The sequence below is a fragment of the Canis aureus genome, chromosome 26 (assembly GCF_053574225.1).
Source record: "Canis aureus isolate CA01 chromosome 26, VMU_Caureus_v.1.0, whole genome shotgun sequence".
Taxonomy (NCBI): Eukaryota; Metazoa; Chordata; class Mammalia; order Carnivora; family Canidae; genus Canis; species Canis aureus.
In genome coordinates this window covers 6,806,708-6,830,764 of record NC_135636.1, presented here as the reverse complement: position 1 = coordinate 6,830,764, position 24,057 = coordinate 6,806,708, and the positions used below count along the sequence as shown (strand labels likewise).

The window sequence follows — 24,057 nt, the reverse complement described above, 5'->3', positions numbered from 1 at the left end:
CATGATGTAGAGAAGCTCATTACTCACTGTAGAGCTGGTTTCTGTTATGTCTGGGCACTTGCAGATATTTGATTAATCATCCTTTCCTCCTAATGGTACCATCATTTCAGTGAGTTGTGGACATGTAGAATCTATAGCAGGAGAGTGAAGAGATCAGTACGCCCTACTATGTTATCTCCCCACGCTATTTTTGAGATACATTGGGGCCAGAATGAACAATCAGCTATAGGATACTGAACAGGATGGTTTGAATCAAGGAAGGAAATGTTTGGAGACCGTTGTGTGATTTGCTTCATGGGGATATGTTTTTATGACTCAGGAGTGGCATCAAGAAGCTGAAAGACTAGTTAATTGCCATGGTGCTATGGATCTTGGCTGAATATTTGTTACTGCTAGCAGATGTGTGAGTGTGAAACTCAGGACAGCTGAGGTCATTAAATTACAACATCAGTGTTAGCGAAGAGGATGCTACCCACTCAATTGATTTTCCAGGACTTAGTAACCAGAATCAAGACATAGGACTGAATTCTAGTCATTTAATATTGCAATGATTTATTAAACTTTGTAAATATCAGCATGTAATTTTATTTAAAATACTGTAGGGCAGGCATGGGGTGAGCCACTAGGATATTCCTTTAAGAAAAAACTTGCTGACCAGCTGTGAGAAGAACAGATAGGAGGTAATCCTCAGCTGCAGTATTTTTGGAATGTGCCACTGCATTTGCACTGAGGCTTCACACTTTTCAGGCAGCCCCTGGTCAAAAAAGGAATATTCTAGGGTCTGGTTGTGTTTACTCAACACTGGAACTTCCTTGTATTTTCTCAAGACTCCCTACAAGCTGAGGCTTTTCTTACACAGTCCTCCTTTCTCCCTTTACTTTTTTCTCCAGATATGAGACCTGCATCATGATCTGAAGACTTTCCGTTCCTACTTCTTTGCTCCTCCCCATCATTTGCAGGTATTACCCCCAATAAACCTCTTGCACTTATAATCCTCCTTTGGCATTACTTCCCAAAGGACTCAATTGACATACACTGAATAGGGTAAAATGACTAATATTTCACTGCTTTCTTAATCTCCTATCTCAGGTCTGCCAAGGGCCAAGAGAACTATGGAGCAACCCAGAAATTCGGTTGGGGCTTTTGTTACTGTATTTGAGAACCAAAAAACAGACTTCTTTTTTTTTTTTTGTTTAACTTGATCTAACTCTCTAATTTTTAAAGAAACTAGGTTGTTCAAAATTTATTTTGCATCTAAAGTATTATCATGATTGTTTTTTTTGTCTCTTCATAGTTATACGACCAAAGAACTCTCTAACTAGCTTTAACATAGCAATATTTTAAGCATAAATTTCATTATAAAGGAGCTTCACCATGGAAAGACTTATTAATCCTGTTATTGCTGTTTTTAGACCCTTGTCTAAACCAAAGCATCATTTGTGAATAAATTATGAGGTCTTTAGAACTCAGTGACAGAATTTGATGTCTTAGAAGTCTTATAGCCATCACATCTAACACCAAAGCAGGGGCATGGATGATTCATACTTCTTGCTCCATTGTGCAGCCTTCTTCTCTAAGGAAAGAGAAATCCTTGAGACGCAAGGAAGTTGAGCTCTAAACACTATCATCGGTGGCTGCTGCTTTGAGTAATGGCAGCAGCCACTCCTGGGAAATCAAAGATAGCATATCAACTTGCATTGTTGGGTTGACCATTAAATCAAAGGGGAAAATTGTGGGTGTATTAGGCCTTGAAGTTATCCAGGGCTTGATTATTATTAAGGGTTTGATCTGTGTCTTGTAGTCTTTTTAGCATCCAGAAAACCACACCATTTGCTAAGACGTTGAAAAAGAGAAGATAGTTAGGCATCTAAAATTACAATTAAGAATAATCAAGATACTTGACTATAGGAATCCTCTCTTGTTTAGGTGGATTGTAGAGAGTAATTTTGGACTGATGATAGTCAATATTGCAACTGTTAACATGTGATTTAATATCTAAAGTTTGCACACAAGCTGATGGCTTCCATAGTTTCCCAAGACTAGATGGAAGTAAAACTCCTGGAATAAAAATCTTGTCTCTTTCTAGCTGTGTGATTCTGGACAAGTTAATGAACCTCTCTGAACCTCTGTTTTCTGCTGACACGTTGTGTTTCGGCGACAGGCAGACAGACGACAGGCAGACGTGAACCTCTGTTTTCTAATGAGTAAAGGCAGTGACCCTGGTATGAGCTCATAGAACTGCTGTGAGAAATATATGCTTCAAATAAACTTTGCACAAAGAATTTCAGACAGGAATAGCGGTAATAGTGGCAGTGAATGGAAAGCAAAAATGTATACAAAATATTGGGAAATTACTTGAAGCCTTATTACAGTACCCATTTTGTTTATTGAAACATTTTTTAAAACTGAAAATATAAGAAACTCTAGCCAGTCAAGTAATAAATGTTATTATAAATTCTGAATTAGTAGGATTAATTGAATATGGTAAATAGAGTACATTGAAAACCTTTAAGATGATCACTAAATTTACTTGAAGTATTTACGTATTTACTGTTGCCTTTGGTACATAATTGTGAATAAAGGTATGTTTCTCAAATATTTCTAAAGTAAATACGGTTAGCTCCATCCCCCTAAGCCTCAAGTGCATTAATAAATCTACTCAGTGTTGCTTTTTTTTTTAATTCTGAGAAGAAATTTTGAAGATCACATTGAAATAGAGCCAGATGGTCAGATGTGATTTCACATTAGGTGAATGTTCATAATTTACTTTATCCTGAAGCAACCACAAGAGCAGAAATCATGGTGAATGGCCTCCAAGAACATCAGATCCAAATAATCTCAGGGGTTTTATGTTCTGTCAAACATTTCATCAAATGGCATGAGAAACATATCTTTCATGTCCTTTTCATTTTTAAAACGGCTATATCTTTTACATTAGAGGAAAGTAGTTTTGATATGTGTTTTAAATTACTGCATATAATAACATTCTTTTCTAGAAATGTATCTTTTCCTTGTTTGAGCCAATGTGAAGGATTTTTTTTTATAAGTAGAGTTGATTCATTTAATTCTCTTTCAAATAAAACTTTTAAAATCTAAAATCACTTCTTCTATCTTAAATAAAACAAAGAAACAGTTATGATTTCAGGTGCCCATGACATTCTCAGTGTTTTCTACTGGATGGAATTTTTCAAAATTGATGAATAGGTAACATATAGTAGTCAAGATGATAACTAATCTGATTAAAAAAAAAGAAATGTGGGCTTGTGTAGCAGAAGAATTGGGAAATGTGTTATCTAAATATGTCATGGAATATATTGACTTTAATCTGTAACATATGTGAAGTTTAATCATTAAGCAATGAATTCTTTTTCTGAGGTTTGTACGGTGAATATCAATGAATATAATATTTTTTGACCTGAATGAAATGCCCGAGACCAATCTCTCAAGATTTAATTACCCACTTAAAAATCCCTAGGGTTTTTGCAGGAAGGCTTGAAGCCCATAGATCATGATCTTTGAGCATGATCTTGAATGTATTGGAAGGTGAGGCCAGTACTCAGGGCCAGCCCTATGTAGATTTTTGGAGTGGGCATTACCCACCCTCATTTACTGCTGCCCATTGCAGATCACACAAACCCAAGGTAACTTACTGCTTCCTGATGATGATGATAATTTTAAAAATAATAATAGAATAAAATACTAACATTAACTTTTAATTGATGAGTGTTTGTAAGCATCACGTGAAATATTTAAAATGAATGATTTCAAATTTCAATCTCCTTCTTCCTTCCTTCCTTCCTTCCTTCCTTCCTTCCTTCCTCCCTCCCTCCCTCCCTCCCTCCCTCCCTCCCCCCTCTCTCTCTTTCTTTCTTTCTTTCTTTCTTTCTTTCTTTCTTTCTTTCTTTCTTTCTTTCTTTCTTTCCTTTCTTCTTATTACAACCTACTACAAGCCAGGCCCTGGCCAACTTCACAGCAGTGAATGAATCCCTCACAGAACTGATGCTATAGTGGAGTGGGGAAGCAGCCAGTAGCCCACAGAGAAATAAGCCATAACCCACTGTGAGACTGGCACAGTGGTGGAACCAGACAAGGTCATGGAATAGGGAGAAGTGGAAGTGCAAGGTGGGTCTATCTTAGATAGAATAATCAGGAAAGGCTTTTCTAAGGAGATGCCATTAGATATAAGGCTGGAAGGACACAGAAAGAGCAACCCTGAGGGAATAGCAGGTGCCATTTCCTGAAGGAGGCTGGAGCTTGCAGGTGTGAGCAAGATAGTTGAGTCCAGGGAGGCTGGAGGGTCATGTGTAGGAGAGATGGTGTGGCCAGGTAGAGCTCAGAACTTTGGATGTTCTTTAAAGAGGACTCATGGGATGCACTGAAGGATTGATAGCTGGGTGCTGACATGAGCTGACTTAGGGTTTTAAAAGATTCCTCCATCTGCAATCCAAGATGAAGAGCAGGGGAAGGAATGGCAATAGTGGGGAAACTTCTAATCAGAATAGCGCTGTAGTGCTGCCAACAATGATGGTGGTGGGAACAATGGGGCCGTACAGGAGATGGTGGACCATACATGGTTTGGAAGTTCAGCTGACTTGATTGGCAGGTGAAGTCAACACAACGGATGCCAGAAGAAAGTGTTTTAGCCTTAGCAATGTGGCCAGTGAATAGTATGTAAAATTTGGGTGAAGAAGGGATTTTAGGGATGAAGTACAGGGGATTTAGCTTAGACATATTAATTTTGAGATATTTGGACCTCTACTGTGAGATTTCAGGCTGCATATTAGATATGAGTCCACAATGCCTTATCCACAATTCAAGAACCCATAAATCTCCAAGAAATGAGAACTTCTTCATAACTCTTTGACAGCAGAATCTGACTAGAACCAACATGAGCCTCCTGACAGTCCTGGTTTATCCCCCTGAGAATGTTCATATATTCAAAGCAGTTATTGATATAGTTGATTACAGGGTGGTTACCTAGACCCCAGTGGGGATACAACATGCCCTGTTCAGCAGATTAATTTTCTAAGAGCCCTAAGGTTGAAACATCTTTGTGTCTCCCTGCCATGCCTCTGGATTTTGCATAGATCTGTGGATTTCTATAGAAGTCTGCAAGTCAGTGGTAATGGCAAACATTGAGATGCATGTTTCAATGTGGATCCCCAAGGGACAAGGATAAGGGGGATTTGGAAAAGTCATGATCACTTTCTTAAGTTTTCAGTGAGATTTTTAGCAAGAAAGACTTGACCCCTTGAAAACTCCAGCATGCCCTGAAAGATTGGTAGGAGGATGTAAGCTTTGCTTGGGATCTCTCTACAGAGTATCACCAGCCCTGGCAAACAGTCTATTAAGCTTAGTGCCTGTACTCTGATTTGGCAGGAGAAATCATGCCTTCCGATTCAATGATCCTGATTTTAATGGTTTGGCCTATCTCTTTGACCAGAGCTTTCAGGGACTGCTTTTTATGATATCTGGTTACTAATCCATGTCTTTCAACTGTCAACCAGTGAGACATTTTGGAAAGAAATTGAAACGATGTCACCAAGTTGGATAAATCATATGTGGTGTTTTTTTTCTAAATATGCTTCCCCACCCACACTTAGTATGTGCTAATTGTGGGGCAATTTGAAAATACATAAAAGACTACAAAGAATAAAATGAATATTGCTTACAGTCCCATGATGGAGAAAACCTTTGTGATGTTTTTGATATTTTCCTTACAGTTTTTGTCTTTAAATGTTGGCTCTGTAGCTATGTATTTCTGTATTCACATAGCTGAAGTATTAGAGTATATTCGGGTTTGTGTTCTGTTTTTCTTTCAATATTCTCAGATTGTCATATTTCATTCTCAGGAAAGAAGCCTAAAAATAAAATGATGGTGCCGATCTGTTAGTTCACACTGAGAACTGGATAAGCAGGCCTCTCCTCCCTGAGCCAGCGCACACACGCTGCCAAGAAGCCCTGTGAGTACAGAAAAGACAGAATAGAACAGGAACACAAACATCATTTCACAATGGATCTTCTGGACCTACGCCTTCCTTAACTTTTTCTCTCCCTTGGCTTTGTTTCCTATCTTTCATGTTTTTTTTTGTGACTCTCTAAGTCATGTCTGACTCTACTTCTCATTTTTTACCTTAGGATAAATAGTTTGAAGTCAAAGACCTAGGTCATAGAACATGAACTTTTTGTTTGAATTTTTTCATTACAGCATCTTTCTCATGAAATGATATATTAGCATTATAACATTTGGAAAACATAGAAAAAGGAACATGAAAAGATAAATCCAAAATATTCCTGTCACCCAGAGAAAATGGTCACTTCTGTGCCATGTATTGTCCCATCTGATTTTGTGTGCCTGCACTTCTGCTTCTTTTATTCATATTACTTACTGTTACATTGTTTTTTTCCCCTTTATCATTAGATATTATTTGAAAACATGATTTAATGGCCCTTGTTCTCCCAGCTCGTAATGTATTTGGCCATTTCTCTTCCATTGAGTCTATTGAACTGTTTTTTAACTTTTTGCTATTTCAAATACTACTACCATAAACATCCTCACATTGACTCTTTGAACCTCTTGTAGCCTCATCCCACAGTCAGGACTGAGGACACTGAATGAAACCAGGGACATGGAGATGGGCTTCTTTAGGTTGAGGTCAGCACACTTGTATCCGCTGGGCAATTGTAACTAAAGAGGTGCTTCTCTGGGTGGATGGATCTCAAAGACATGTTTCCCCTGAGAGGACTGATAATAAAACAATGTCCCCTTCTTAGGGCTGGCACAGCCTTGCCAGGCACACAGCCTGGCAGAACGTGGGCTAGATTTCTGGGCCCACCTTCCTGGCCAAATGCTTTTGTTGCACTAGACAATCTGTCCAGCCTTACCTAACTGCTGTGGTGCATGTGACTTTTTACCCAAAGGCACATAGCTAGTAAGTAAATGGTAGAGCTGGTTGGGAGATCCAAAGTTGATCAATTCCAAATCTATTGTTCCTTTAACTATCTATAGCCACCCTCCTGACCAGATCAAGAAGCCAGCGGTCTAGGGTTTCTGTACTTCTTTACGTGTGGTATTCATGACATGGCACCAGGATGTTCATAGTACCTTTAGTTTTTGGAAAAGCAGTCACCGCAGGATTACCTAACATTCCATTCAGGCAATCACCTGTATTGTCTGGCTTTCTAAATTCCCCCAAACTTTGTAAAATAAAGTGCCTGAATTTATGGACTCAAGTTAAACACACACACACACACACACACACACACACACACACCAAAAAACAACTAAACTAACTGTGGTCTTTAGGATTCTTGGAAAATGTCCCCTTCACTAATTCAACTAGAAACAGCACATATTTTGAACACGATCTTAGCATTCACAATACATAGAGTAACTCAATTACTGGAGGGATCACTACAGTTTCTGACATTCCACCAGGATGTTCCAGAATCTTATCTCAACCTTGTCATGGTTTTCCTTGCAGAATTTGGAAAGTAACTTCTACCCACAGGCAGATCGAGGATGAGAAAATGACAGTGCAGTGAGAACTGAAGACTTAATGTGTCCATTTTATGTCTTTAAACCAATCCTCTCTGTTGCATATTTTGACACATGGTTTTTAGATATACATTCATCAGTCTTTGCAAAGTTGGAAGTTGATTCAAAGCCAGATGTTCAGAAATAGAATGCCAAGGCAATTGTAATTTTCTATCCTTTAATTTTTGTACAGTAACTTCATTGTAAAAATTGTTCTAGCCTGATGGGTATCATTGAAAACCAGGCAAAAAGCATGGGTCCAGGAGAGAATCCCTCAGATTATTTATTAAACAGGCATACGCAGCACTAAAACAAACATTCCTTCGGGTCTGGCACTGGTGTTAGGTGGACTTCCTCTGCATTCTCTTTGAACTTTTTACTTCAAAATAATTTCAGGCTTAAAGAAAGGTTGAGAAAACAGGGCAAAGAACGCTCCTGTATCTTCACCAGTATTTTCAAAATTTTGACACATTTCCTATATTGTTCTCTATCTCTCTTCAGTGCATACTTTCTAAAACCAGGAATGTTCTTGCAGGTAACCATGATATAATATCAAAATTGGGGAAATAATGTGCCTATAATGCTATTATTTAATCCCTTATCCTTATTTTAATTTCACCTGGAGGACACGACCCCAATCAGGGAGTAAAGTTAACATCACCCACCACGGGGCCAGTTGACCACCTTAATCTGTAATGTGATGTCCTGAGAGGGACACAACGTCACATCTGTGATGTTCCTTCAAGAATGCATCAGCTGTATCTCTTCTTAGGGAAACAGACCCACGGTGAGGTCTGGACAGGACTCCTCACAAGTGCCAGCATCACCAATACAAAACAAGTAGCCACTTCCACAAAGACATAAGGGACAAGTTGTTCCAAAGGAACAGCCACAGCAGCTCTATCATTAGGAATTGTTGGAGCAGATGATTAACCAAATGATCAACAACTGGATGGGGTCCCAGGAAATCAATCCTCACTCATTCTTAAGGAACTGAACTGGCACTTAGCACAAACACACGCACACTGGCCCCCGTGGGACGGCGCAGACGGCCCGACGAGCCTGTAGACAGTCCCACATAAGCAGTCAGCCCCAGGGTTAGGCCGGCGGGTTAGCCCCAGGGTCAGGCCGGCGGGAACCCCCGCCCTGGAGCTGGAGAAGCCCGGGACAGCGCGTGCCCAGGACAGCACGCAGCTCAGGCCGCAGGGCCTCCCTGTTCCCATCCCCGCGCTCTGGGAATGAGCAGATTTGTCCAGCGCAATAACCAGGAGATTTAGGGGCATTTATAGAGCACTTGGCGAGATTTTCATTACATGTTCTTTATATTATATAATTATGATAAGAAAAATAAAATACGACCCTTTTAGGGAAATATTAAACATAGATTTAGTATAAACCTTCTACATGAAGGTTTATACTCCCACCGCCCTCCCCCAACTCTTTAATGAGAAACTTGAACTTGCCCCTGTGATCTGACTTTGTCAGGTTTTATGCTTGATAGGGCTTTATGAAATTCCTCCTCCACCTCAGAACCAGGTTTCTTGGGTCTGAAGCTTATACAGTTTCAGAGACTGGGGAGACTTTAGGAGAATAGAAAATAGCAAATAGCAAACCAGGTAGGAAAGTTAGTATTTACTTAGAATGAGAAAAGTCATAATAAATCACTGGAGGCTTATAGATAGAGGCCTGCATCAGAACTGCTCATATGGAAAGCTTTCTGCTTGATATCTGGCTTCCCCTCCCAACCTAGAATATTCTATAACTCCCAGCAACCCTGCCAGCACTCATAGGGTCTGGTGAAAGCAAGGCACTCTGGACCTCAAACCTGATCAGCTCCACAATAATCACACCATTCTATAATCACCGTAACGGAGACCTTTTGTTGACTCAAGTAGGTAACATACAATGGCCATTGGACTTCCATTCAAAAATGAACAATAGTTGAAATATTAGACTCAAAAGCTCCTGCTTTTCTTTAATGGAGAAATGAACTATTATAGTTTCTTATGATAAGGAGTATGGATTTCCAATCCACTCAATTTCTATGTATCAGGCAAGGACTTTGAAAGAGTAACAAAGCTCTATTTTGTAGGACACACATGTCTAGTTATAGCAGGCACCCTGCAGCTGGTTTGGATCAAAAGGGTACTTCAGCCACTTGGTTTCTGATGTACTAGAGCTGAAGTGATACTAGAGAGGACGCTCCAAGACCTCCCCACTCCCAGCTACCTGGGCTGCACTTCCAGCCCCAAGGCCTCCTAGGGCACGGCAACACAGCCTCTCCCACAGCTGCCCCTGTCCTGCACTCAACCTGCACAAGTACCCGGCAGGTGAATGGGCATAGACTTGGCTCTAGCAAGGATGCCATTCATCACGAGGGACTCCAAGGTAAACCAAATCCTACTTTCCTAATCCTCTGTCCTACAAGCCCTAATCAGGCTGCTTTGGGGTCAGATCCAACCAGCCACACTGTCAGTGGAGGGTATAGAAGCACAGCTGGTTTCCTCACACAGGCAGTGGGCAGGTCTGCTCTAGTGGACAGGGTGCTCCGTGGTCACAGAAGCTTAGGTCAAAATCACAGATAATGTACCTGAAAGGGGTTTTAAAAATGGTCAGTTAGTCTTAGACAGATTTCTGGTCAAGCTTCCTGGAGTAGAAACTCTAAGAACAATGCCTCTGATGTGGAGAAAAAGTCAGAGGAGCAGCAACAGAGCAAAAGAAAGAAGCTTTACACAGATGGCCAAACTCTGACAGGGAAAGAGAGATGATATTTTCCAGCAGTTTCCAACCCTCTGTTGCAGTATGGCATAGAGGACAGTATGTGACTGAGGGCGAGTATCTGCCAGTTGGGCAAATCACTTTGGTAAGTCTGTTGCATCATTTGTAGAACCAGCTTCACAAGATTCCCATCTCAGCCATTATGAAGATCAAATGTGAGGCTTTCTTTGTAAATGACTGGGGAAGGTTTGTGTTTATTTTTCTCTTTATGTGACTGTAGAAATGTCTGATGTTCAAGTTCACCTATAGTAGACCATTGATAAAAGCCACACATTTTTATTATCACAACTCATTTAATCCCAGAAATAAACACATACACCCGCTGAATCCCTTGAGAAGAGCTGAGAGAATAGTGTTCTGTCTCCACCTCTCCATTGTGGTGATGGAGGTTTTCACACAGGTTTACCTGAGCATCCAAACCAGACTAAAAGGAAGGAAAAGTTACAAAAATACCACATAGTTGCAGCCTTAAGCAACACTGTAAGGATGAGAAAATATTTGTAGAGGGGATGGTTGAGCCCCTCAGAGATTAATGGCACCTATCTGTCTCTGTATTATTTTATTTTATTTGATATGCATCTACTGTAGCACTAGCTGGGGGAGTCACTTTTCCTTTTCCCTAATCTTCCTGGATTTCCATCCAGCTCCTGCCCTGGAGGCCCCCCTACCCCACCCCACCCCCAAACCACATGCCCAAAATGGCTCCTCAATTTGCAGTTCCCAAGGGGGTATCTCAGAGCTCGGTTCTCATTTCTTCCCATGTCAGCCTGGATTTATACAGCCTTCCTGCAGGGTTTCCTGCTCCATGCTGCTGCAGAGTATTCACAAACTTGCCACAGTTTAATGGCCAAACCTCATATTTAAAATATTATAGATACAAAGAGAGGAATAAATAATTCTCAGTAATGGGCCATTGAGGCCTGGCGGTGGTGTCAGCCTGAAGCTGTGGACAGTTGAAGTCTCAGGTCTTGGCAGTGGAACATAAAGAGTAGCGTGGCTTTGCTTGGGGAAAGCCTGTTTGTGACTCTCCTGCTTCTTTTGGGTCTGGGGTGAAGAAGACCCTCAGAAAGAATTTTGGTTAGAAACCTGAAGCCAACAAGCAGTCATGGCCTCCCAAGATCATTCCCTTTGCCAAAGGTGAAGTGAAAGTGCAGGAACTCCACATTTTTGGGAAACTTTGTTCCAATATGTTCACTGATCACCACCTAAAATGAAATAACAAACAGTTTCCTCCTTCCCTGTCAATGTCTCGAGTATTTATTAGTCATTTAGCTGGGTTTCCAAATTGTCATGTTATAGTAAACCAAACACCAATGGGAATAAAAAGTGTGTTAAAAATAAGAATTTTAGGGATCCCTGGGTGGCTCAGCGGTTGAGCATCTGCCTTCAGCTCAGGGCGTGATCCCGGAGTCCTGGGATCGAGTCCCACATCAGGCTTCCTGCATGGAGCCTGCCTCTCCCTCTGCCTTTTTTCTCTGCCTCTCTCTCTGGATCTCTAATGAATAAATAAATAAAATCTTTTTAAAAAATGAGAATTTTAAAAAATAAGTTTTTTTTAATTGAGGGGAAAAAACACACAAATGAAAATAGAAAACAAGCTTATTGTGAATCAAATATAAATTTTGTCTAGATAGATTAGGTATTTTCTTTCAATTCCTAAATCCTTTTTTTCAAAGATTTTATTTATTCATTTATTTGACAGAAAATGAGAGAGAGAGAGAGAGAGAGGGAGGGGGAGAGAGGAAGAAAGAGAAAGAGAGAGATAGAGCATAAGCAGGCAGAGAGGCAGGCAGAGGGAGAGAAAGAGGGGGAAGCAGGCTTCCCAGGACCATGACCTGAGCCGAAGTGGATGCTTAACCCATTGAGCCACCGAGGTGTCCCTAAGTCCTATTGATGTATATTCATTTAATATCTATGATATAATTTGTAGCAGGAGTGTGTGTATATGCATTGTTAGAACAGGAAAAAATAATATACCGAATGTAAACAGAATGAAATGATTTTTCTTAATTTTTTGAAGTAATTTTTTGGTACTAGCTCTCCTGCAACAATTTCCATCTGCAACTTTATCTTTAGAAGTTTTAATTAGTTTTTAATTTCACCACTTGATTTTGATGAATGCTGTTGGCAGTGGATTCAGATGGCAAGGGACAGGTTTAATCAATTGCAAGTGGCTCCTATAACCTTTGGTTTGGGAAGTAAATAGGAGGAGAGCAGAAACTCAGTGGCACATTCTCTTCTCTTTCAAACATATGTTCTTATTTAATAAATTCTCTCTCAAATAAAATAAGCCTATAGTTATTGGCGGTCAGTTTCATGTAATAGGAGCTACTACAGTTTCCCATTTAAAAAAAAATAACAAGACTGCAATAAAACAAGCAGTGAGTCACTTTATTGGGTATGAAGTAATAAACCAGTGGTTATAATGATAACTTCTATGACGTGCTTTAGAGGAAAACAACCTTGATTGTTTTGTTCAGTTGGAGGTAGGACTTCTTAGCTTCGTGGCACAGAAAACCGGTAGGTGATCAGATTCCGTCACTGTGCTGTGTTCTCACAGCTACTGGAAGTCTTGGCTCTCAGCAATTATCACAGCCATAATCAATTCATAATGAAGTGTGTCATGTGTTGCTTAATGTCTCAGTCTTTCATAAAACTCTGCATCGGGGCAAGAACTACTGGGCTTCAGTAGCTGAATTCCTGTGTGCATGCATGAATGATTGGCATCCACGGGTGGGAGAAAGACAAAGAGAATGGGGGAAGGAAATGGAAAGAAAGAAGAAAGGAAAAGACAGAGAAGGCAGCTGAAAAAGAATGGAAGAAAGGAATGATAAAGACAAGAAAGGAGAAAAAGGAAAGAAAGAAAAAAAAGAGAAGAAAGAAAGGTCTTATTTATTCGAAACCTACCATCTGGAGATTGTGTCAAGCTTAGTTTACTCTTCACAAGATCTATATCAAATAGGTATTTCTAGCCGTGCTTATCTGTTAAAAGCAAGCAAACCATAGCACTGGTAAAGGGTTCCCAGCGCCTGCTTCCCAAGCTCCCTCTGCTGCACCTTGCCGCCAGCCTCCCACAGCCTCCCAGGACGCAGAGGCAGTAAATGAGAGCAAAGGCATTTCAACCATCAAGTGCTGCTGAGTGCTGGGTGCTCGGACACACCTCATCCCTGCAAGTTCACACGGTTGGGAACCCACAGGGTGACCCATCCCGGGTACCAGAGATGAAGCCAGAACGTCATTACTCCTGGCAGGAACCATACTTTGCGGACAACCTGAGAACTGTGGCTGGACATGGGTTCTAGTCCCCTGGAAATGATATTGAACGCCCGGGGAAATTCTCTTAAAGAAGCAATAATTCTCGGCTGGATATTAACCAGGTCTATGACATACAGAGCTGCCACGTCATCTTCTCATTTCGCTCGCTCTAACCCTGCAGAACGTTTCTAATACAGCAAGGGTGTTTGGTGAAATACGACTTTCTGATTGAGTGAATGCCTGCAGGCCCCGTGATAAACAGCAGTTCAAGCACGCTGTGGCTTTTAATGAGGGACAAGTGCCAAAGCCTGCAGATGAGTTTGTAGCATGCATGCCTTTGTTTGCAACTCCTTTCCCCTCCCCTGCCCTCCAACCCGATTATCTGTTTATTTTTCTTCACATCTATGATCGGTAGCTTTTCTATAGCGAACTTCAGTGTTTTTACCTGCCTTGTAATCATTCTGTTTTTTTCTCTGTCTCTTTGCTCTCAGATGCCAGGTTATTTTTGACTCCAAGGCAGTTTTATAGAAAAGAAGTTTTAAAGAAACATTTACTGTGTGGCAGGATTGGTGTAAGCCCATTGGCATGGAATAGTTGGAAGTCTATACACCTTATCGCTTTGGTCTCTCCCTTCTTTTTATTATCCTTTTTTGGTTTCTATTACTAACATATTTCATTTTCTTCCAGTGTATTTTTCCAGTACTAAAGCTATGCTTTTTTTAGGTCTACCTAGAAAATTTTCAGTTACATCATTTGCACAAATATGTTGATGTTAACATTGAAAAACCTCTTTGCTTGCAGTTGTATATTTTATTTGGCTAAAAATGGCTCATGTCTAATACATTACATGTCCTTTGGTGATACTATTTAAGCGAGAAATTCCAAAACTCACAAATACCGAATAGCCAAAAGCTCCAAAGCTGTGCATGAACACTAAACATGCCATATATCTCCTCCTTTTCCAAACAGAAATAGATTTCTCTCTGATTTGTTTGATAAATTTGACCCAAGATTTCCATTTGGAGTTATTGGAGTTCCTACTGTTTTTCTGTGTGTTGGTGGGCCAAGGCCTAATCACCCCGAAGCCCCACGGAGGCCATAAATTATAGCGATGAGGTGAAGCTTTGTATTCCTTCGACTACAGAAGAAGGGCCATTTTGCTGCAGCCTATTTTGACAGGCATGAATTTAATTCATTGTTTTATGACAGATGGGAAAAGTGTACATGCTCATAGTACTGATTTATGGTCATTTGGGTCTGGAGGATTCTATAATTTGCAACTAATGTGAAAACAGATGGATAGGCAGACACCAAAGGTTAGGCTGACCTGTGGGTTCTCTCCCCTGGTTACAAATGGCGTCCATATGCGTCCAACCTCTCTGGGTGAGGTCTTCGCCGGGAGGACCAGACTCTGTAGAGCCCGCTGCACTTCTTTTTTCTTTTCCTGAGTAAGTCAGTGAAAGTGAAATTTGGGGAACGTTTCTAAGCCTCAGTATTTCAAGAGTCCTTAGGTGCCTTCAGAACCTGTGGGATTCTTCTTTTTCTTTTGTTTCTTTTCAAATTAAAAGGCACTTGCCTAAGGTGTACACAATAGGTTCATTATTATCCAAACAAATAATACCATCTAAAGGCTTCAGTGGCTGTTTTCATTCCAATTGACAAATTTATTTTAATAGAATGATTGATTGAAAACCAGCAGTTGGGGAGTTTCAAAGGAAATACCTTGAGCTGGGTCCGGGTGTGTATTTTTGTGAGAAATGAGTTTGGGCTTAGATAAATGAATTTCTACTTTACAAATGATTTTTCGTTTTTAGAAAATAAGTGGATTATCAAGAGGAATTGCTAGGTTGATGCTAAAAGTATTTAATGCATTTTTGACTATTAGATGATTTCGCCAAAGAAGAAACAACGATTGTATCTCTTTTTTGAAGAAAGAAAGAAATTTTAGACCTTCAGTAACAAGGTAAATCCATAGTTAATTTCTGTTGAATTGGTACTTGTAATCCAAAGCTGTAATGTTAAGAAATTGTTATTTTGTTATTGATTACCATCTTCAATCAGAATAACATTATTATTAACTTCATTTTTATAATATTTCAATATTAAAACTAAACAGGTTATTAATTTTAGTTCTGAAGATGGAATAAAGTTATGTTTAATTCCATTTCATTTTGAAAATTGGAAATGTAGATTTCCATTCCCTAAACCAAGAATACAAAATTCAGGTATGATTAAGGACTGGTTTAGTCTCGATGAAATCAACATTTTGGCAATAAAAGCCAGAAGACATAATGTTTTACAGTGTTAAAATATTGCTTTGTTTTATTCTGATTTAAAGCTACATGTTACACCAGTGCAAGGGCTGCTCCTGAGGTTTAACCAACACAAAACTATCTGTTGGTTCAATTAACAGGACATTGGCAACTTCACAGGGCTCCGTGAAGATAGCAGTATTAACCTCACTTCACATACCCACTTTTGTACATTTACCCTGGGAAGGGGAAAATTTAACTCACTGGTAACTAATTTTAAGTGGCATCTAGAAAAAAATAAGCCAAGTAAACCAAATTAAGTGTTTTCTTACAGTTGTCTACTTAACCGTAGCTCCTCTTTAATCACTGAAAGAAAATCGTGTGCATGTACTTTTAAATGCTTCACTTACACAAGGACCTTCAGGCTGGGGCTGCCTATGTTAGACAGTAGCTACCACCATCTCATTGCTGGGTCAAATGTGGGTGGCCTCATCAGAAGATAACAAAAAGAATCATATGAAAGCCGGTGAGATAACAAAGTCCAATATCTGACCTTAAAAACTTTCTCCTGGTCCAAATGTTTCATATTTAGTAAACATTCAGATTATTGATATAAGAGCAGCCTAATTTACAATGTCACTTGATAACAAAACAGATACACACTGGGTATTATATGTAAGTGGTGGGTCATTAAATTCTACTCCTGAAAGTAATATTACACTATGTTAACTAACGAGAATTCATTTTTACTTACTTATTTTTTTTAAGATTTTATTTATTTATTCATGAGAAACATAGAGAAAGGCAGAGACACAGGCAGAAGGAGAAGCAGGCTCCTGTGGGGACTCGATCCCTGGATCCTGGGATCATGACCTGAGAGTTAAAGGCAGATGCCCAACTGCTGAGCCACCCCAGTGCCCCAACTAACTAGAATTTAAATAAAAACTTGAAACATGAAAAAACAACAGGTAGGAGAGACATCTTTTTATTCTGTACTTTTTTAAATGGCTGTGGTAAATTTCACATATGTATTCATGTCAACTGCATGGATAGGGTCATATCTCAACCCCACCAGGGCTTGAGATATCTCACCTTGTTGACACATAACCTGTCCCTGCTCCCAACTATCGTGCACCACACCTGTCGCTGCCTGTGCTTCATTTTCGTCCATCATCCAGAGCCCCATCTCCTCTCCAACCTCTTCAATTACTCAGCAGTATCAGTGCTAGGGATTGGACGATGATCAAGAGTTCCAGGACCCCTGCATTGTGGGGTACATGATCTCCCTGGAAGAATTTAGCTCTCCCTCTCCACGTTCCTCCAGTTCCCTAGGGCATATCTCTTCTAAGCACTTGCCCTCTCGGGAGGTTGGTTATTCTTATCTTTCTCTTTTATTAAGGACCTCACTTGATTATATTAACTTTGAAATCTATTACCTACTTCAGTGCCTGGGACAAATAGTTGTTCAATAAAAATTAATTGAAGGTTAAATATGTGAAAGAAAACTGAATTCAGCTCCATGATGATAGCAAACAGGCTTCATGAAGTAAAGTACAAGTAAATCCATAATATATACATACTAATAAAATGATTTCAGTAATAACTATATGCAAAGAAACCAATTTTATAATTATTTTTAAATTTTTTAAACTATTGCTTGCATTATTTTATTGCTCAAATAATGTGTATTTACATCCTTATTGGCAGCATTCCTGCAATTCATATAAAATAAAAGTCAACTTCTTTGGCTTCTTCCTCTCCCCATATATTTCTCCTGAGGGCACCAAAGTTACAGTTTATGAATAATCTTCCATACTTTCTCCTTTGTATTTACAAAAAGTTATATGGAATATATAGGTAAATCATTCTATCGTGGTTTATATATTTTTGTTTCTAATAAATAGATAGCGGACACTGGCAGTATGCCTGGGATTTTTCTGTGTTTAACATGGTTTACTCATTTGATGATCAGGACAACCTTACACAATAGGTACTGTCATTGCACTTGTCTTACAAATGAGAAAACCAAGGGCAGGGAAGTTAACCGACGTGCCCAAGGCAGTGAATGATGCAATGAGGGCAGGGAGGCAAGCAGTCTGCACCCGGAACCTATACTCTGAGACTGTGCCAAATGAATTATTTGCAGCATTTTTTCTCCACTTGATAATATGTCTTGGATTTTTTTTCTCCATGTCTTTACATATAGATGTAGATCATTTTAAAAATTACTAACTAGTAGTCTGTAACATGGGTGTATTCTAGTTTATTTTGCCATTCCCACATCCATGATGTGACTCCTGCCTTTTATTATTATAAATTTCAAAGGAATATTCTTATATACTCTGTGCAATTGTGGCAATATTTCTGACTGACATACGTAAGTAAAATGCGAGGACAAGGGGAATGTGTACTATATTTCAATAGATGCTGCTAAATTATTATCCAAAAAGACTACAGTTACTTTCATTAATTAACATTATCTTTTTTGTTAGTATTGTGAGTGTGAAGGATCTAAAAGAGATAGTTAATAGTTCTAATTTGCATTGTCCTAATTGTATCAGGTTTTTTATTTTGTTATTGATTTATAGAGATTCTTTATATATTATAGACACTGGATACTTTATATATTCTGGATACATGTGACATACATTATTAATATATTTCCTAATTCTGTTACTTTTCCCTAAACTTTGTCAACTCCTATTATTCCATTGCTCTAAACATTAATGGGAAAAAACACTTTCTGTGCTTTTTATGCAGCTTAAGAAGTTCTCTTCTACCAGACAGTTTGTTTGTTTGTTTGTTTGTTTATTTATTTTTAAAGATTTTATTTATTCAGGAGAGACAGAGAGAGAGAGAGAGAGAGAAGCAGAGATACAGGCAGAGAGAGAAGCAGGCTCCCTGCAGGGAGCCCAACATGGGACTCGATCCCAGGACTCCAGAATCAGGCCCCTGGTGGAAGGCAGATGCTTAACCACTGAGCCACCAGGCATCCCCAGACAGGTTTTTTTTTATATATATATTTTATTTATTTATTTATGAGAGACACACAGAGAGAGAGGCAGAGTCACAGGCAGAGGGAGAAGCAGGCTCCATGCAGAGAGCCCGATATGGGACTCGATCCTGGGACTCCATGATCATGCCCTGGGCCGAAGGCAGACGCTAAACCGCTGAGCCACCCAGGGATCCCCGCCAGACAGTTTTAATTAGACATTTTATTATAACACAATTACATTGATACTTGTTTTACTTTTTGTTTGCTTATTTACCTGCAGACATTCTTCTAGAATTTATTACTGTGCATACTTTTCCCAATACCAATTGTTGAGTAATTCTTCTGCCTCTTACTGATCTGAAAAGCTAATTTGTCATAAATTTAATGAACATTGCTTTCTTCTCATAATTGTAGGAAAATTAGCACATAAAAAACATACAGATAAGACAAAAATTACTAGTAATCATAATACCTTAAACTACTTGTAAGAGTGCCTGGGAGGCTCAGTCAGTTAAGGGGTGGGTCTCCCTTTGGTTCGGGTCATGATTTCAGGGTTCTGGGATCCAGGCCTGAATAGGGTCTCTGCTCAGCAGGGAGTCTGCTTCTCCCTTTCTCTCCCCCTTTTCATGTGTTCTTTCTCTCAAATAAATAAGATATTTAAAAATAACAAAAAATAAACTACTGTGTAGTATTTAGGTGATTTCTTTCCATGCATAGTATCAGTTTATATGACTGATATTTTATTCAGCTCCTTCTTACCATATAATAAACATTTTAATATATCACTGTCTTAGTAATTAAAATAACAATAAGGTACTCTGGTATCAAATTAACAGAAACTTCTAAAATGACAATATAAAATAAAATAAAGTAAAATAAAATAAAATAAAATAAAATAAAATGGCAATATGCAGGGTGAGTGAAGTTGGAGCTTGGATTGTTTACATTGCTACCAGTATCAATTTTTTTCTGTGCAAATGCTCTGGAAAAATGCATAAAATAATTTAAGGGCACTACAAGGTTTATATGCTTTGATCTGTAGTTAATTTTTAAGATATATATGCAAAGGGAATAATCACACATGAAATAAAAAATTAACATATTATATGGTGCAGGTATATTTTGTAAGACTAAAAAGCATGTAAACACTAAAATGTCCCACAATGAGGATGGTTGGATAACAGAGGGTACATTCCTGGGATGGAAAACTATTGACTTAGTGCAATGGGGCTTTGTAGGCCTGGCTTGGCAGTCATTGGTGCTTTTTGCCAAATGTTCTCAGGTCTTTACCTCCTGGGCATGTGGGAGGCTCACACTTCCTGGACACCTTGCGTTTGGGTGGGGCTGTGGGACTGCCTGACAATGAGTCATGAGCAGAAGCGACACGCATCATTTCCAGGCCGGAACATTTAATTGCTAAAGGGAAACACTCCAGGTTTAGGAAAAAGACCAACAATATTTGAAATGACATGGCTGAGTGATAATAATAAGTAGAGATCTTCTGCTATCCAGAAATGTAACTATAGATTAGATGTAAACAGACATGTGTCGTTTTAAACCACTAAACACTAGTTAGTAGCCATAGCCATTGATTAATACAGATAATACATTGATTAATACAGCCATTAAAAAGGTTCACAAAACAATATCAGCTTGAAAAATAGGGTAAAAATGTGTTGCATATGTATGAAGTCAATCTTCTGTATGTGTGTGTATATATGTGTGTGTGTGTGTAAAATAATGTTACAAATAGTGGCAGGGAAAGCTGCATCAGAATATTAAGTTTTTACCTTTGAGTGTTGAAATCGTTTAGTTTTATTAAATTTTTTCTGTATTTTCCAAAACCAAGGCATATTATTTTATTATTATAGAGCTTTTATTATTATAGAGCTTGATCTTTAAACTTTTATAAGTATATAAAATGGTTATGTAGTGTTTCAACATGTGAATACATACATAAATTTAGTTTCTTCTTATTGTTGGGAGTTTTAGTTATGATTTTCTACTATTTTCATAAGACAGTAATTGTTGTATGTAATTCTTACTCAGCAGCAAATATTATCTATCAGAGTCATAGAATTAATTATTCAATGATTATAGGTAATTTTAGGTGTACATAAATTCTATTAAGTTGCTTTCATTTCTTAACTACATATTTATCTCTAAGTGCTCATCCACATTCTAGGAAGCTAGAATGGAGGGAGAGGCAGAGAGAAAGGGAGAGAGAATCTTAACAGGCTCCACACCTCTGATGTTTAACTAACTGAGCCACCTGGTGCCCCTGTAAAGCTTTATATTTTGACAAGGAAATTCTTCTAATCATGTTTTTGTAATTGAGTGTGTCTTAAGCCATCCAAGGCAAAGCACCGATAATATACTTTACTTCCAATCTGCTGTGGACTGTAATGTGAACCTACTGCACATGACTGGGGCCTACATGGGGCCGCTTGTATATATATCATGTGAATCTGACATCACTTGAACTTGTCTTTGAATTCAACAAGTTCACTGATGACACTTATGAATATGAAGACAATGCCAAATTACTAGAAAAATTTTAAACATGTACAGTCAATATCTGCATTTGTGTGGCTTGATAATAGTTCATTGACCAACACCAGCCATGATCAATACTAGAATAGTATTTCTTTAATTTTAATTAATTTTAATTAAATTTAATTTTTACTCCATTTTTGGCAAGTTGTCCTTTCATCATCTTTGTTCTTTTGTGTGTTGGATTCTTAGTTCCTATCATCTATATGAGATTGACATCTGCTAAGGTTTTTGACCCTTTTTGATGGCTGTACATCTTATGTGTTTGTGGATTCTTTGTTTATATCTTATCATATTATAGAAGGAATTTGAGTGTCTATCTTTTCATCTTGAATGGAGGAAGAAATATGCCATGCACTGTAATGAAAAGACAACCAAAGTGGCCATACTAATTTCAGACAAAATAGTCTTAAGTCAAAAATCATTTTAAGAGATAAAGAAGAACATTATATGTTATAAAAGGGTATATTCATCAAGAAGATACAACAATTTTATTTATTTATTTATTTATTTATTTATTTATTTATTTATTTATTTAGATTTTATTTATTTATTTATGAGAAACACAGCAAGAGAGAGGCAGAGACACAGGCAGAGGAAGTAGCAGGCTCCCCACAAGGAACCCAATGTGGGACTCGATTCTGAATCCCAGGATCACGGGATTCTGAGCCGAAGGCAGACACTCAATCTCTGAACCACCCAGGCATCCTAGATATAACAGTTTTAAATACATATGCACCTAACAACATTGTCCCAAAATATCAGAGGCAAAAATTGAAAGAATCAAAGGGAGAAATAATAGTAGTTGAAGATTTCAATAATGGATAGAACAGTAAGATAAGATTAATAAGGACTTAGAAAACTTGAATAAAAACATAAACAAATGGGACATAATGAACCTCTAAAGAAAATTCCAACCAAATAGCAAAGTACACATTCTTTTGAAGTACACATGGAACAATGTCCACAACGAATTGTTAGGCCCTAAAAAAAGTCTCAATAAATATTAAAAAATTAAAATAATACTAGTTTTTTCTCATACTACAATAGGATATTAGAAATCAGTAATAGAAGGAAATTTGGGAAATGCACAAAAATGGAAATTAGAGAATAAACTCAGATAATCAATGGCTCAAAAAAGAAATCATGATGAATACAGAGCCATACATCCTTAGCAAATAGTAGAAACCAAATCCAACCTACATAAAAAAGATTATACAGCAGGACCAAATGAGATCTATCCAAATGCAAGATTAGTTCAAATAATAAAAATCAATAAAAATAACAATGTTAATAGAATAAAACAAATCCACAAGATCATTTTGAAAAATGCAGGAAATGTGCTGAAAAAAACCTATTCTTTCATAATACCCCAAAACCCAAGAAATAGAAGAAAATTTCCTAAATTTGATAAAAAGTATTTATAAAAACTAGCATTGTAATTAATAGTAATAATAGTAATTGATCAATCAATCAATCAATTAGTACTCATTCAGCTTTCACTAAATTAGAACATAAACAGCAAGGTCTAATGAGAATGGGGAGATGGGCCTAGGGGTGGGGAATTACAGTGAGAGGTACAGTCAGGCTTCGAGTCTTGTCTCTGCCTCTCAAAAGCCAATGAATTTGGGCATCACTTAAATTGGCTGAGCCTCAGTCTTCATACCTGTATAATAGAGAATACTGAGACTTTCCCTATAAGATTTTGGGGATAATGGCATCATTTGAGGTATGCAAACTACCTGTAGGACTTGGCATAAGGTTAGAGTAATGTTGTTTTCCTGAGAAGTTTCTCATTTAATTATAAAGAAAATGTGTAACCATTTCTATATTAAGCTGTTTGGGTTGGTTTTATTTTTTTTTTTATTTTTTTTTAATTTTTTTTTGCTATTGAGCTTTAGACATTATTTATTCTGGACATTAAAACCCTATCAGATACATGATTTCTAAATATTATCTACCATTGTAAGTATGGTATTGTCTTGTCACTTTCTTTTTAATATCCTTTGATTTGCAAAATTATTGATGGGGTCCAAAGTATTTTTTCCTTTGGTTATTTTTGTTATGGCATCATATACAAGACATCATTGCCAAATTCAAATTCATAAAAGATTTACTCCTGTATGTCCTTCTAAATTTTAAACTGTTTTAACTTTACATATATTTAACTTTTATATTTAGATTATTGATCTAATTTGAGTGGATTTTTGTGTATGGTATAAAGTAGGGATTCACTTTTATTTTTCTTTTTTTGGTTGAATATCCAGTTCTAGTACCATTTGCTGCAGAGACCATTCTTCCCCCCAGCAAGTGGTCTTTTATTCTTGTTGAAAATCAGTTGGCTGTAGATATATGGTTTTATTTTGGACTCTCAATTTTAGTCTATTGGACTATGTATCTATCTTTAGGGAAGTACCACATTGTTTCCCATACTGTAGCCTTGTAGTAAGTTTTGAATTCAGGAAGTGTGAGACAACTAACTTTGTTCTTTTTTTTTTTTTTTTTACCTTGCTTACTTTACTCATTTATTTGAGAGAGAGCGAGCACATATACGCACAAGTAAGCAAGCTGTGGCAGGGACAGAGGGGTAGGGAGAGGGACAAGCAGACTCCATACTGAGCATGGAGGCCTACATGAGGCTCAATCTCATAACCTGGAGGTCATGACCTGAGATGAAATCAAGAGTC

At 38.1% G+C, this 24,057-nt stretch overlaps 1 long non-coding RNA gene across 1 annotated transcript in view; it reads left to right on the top strand.

The window, feature by feature from the left end:
- The first annotated feature begins 887 nt into the window (after positions 1 to 887).
- LOC144298772 (uncharacterized) overlaps positions 888 to 24,057 on the top strand; it is a 45,285-nt gene continuing 22,115 nt past the window's right edge. The window contains exons 1-3 of the long non-coding RNA XR_013365657.1: positions 888 to 959; positions 5,853 to 5,963; positions 15,456 to 15,533. This is a non-coding gene — a long non-coding RNA (uncharacterized LOC144298772). The remainder of the gene's footprint in view (positions 960 to 5,852; positions 5,964 to 15,455; positions 15,534 to 24,057) is intronic.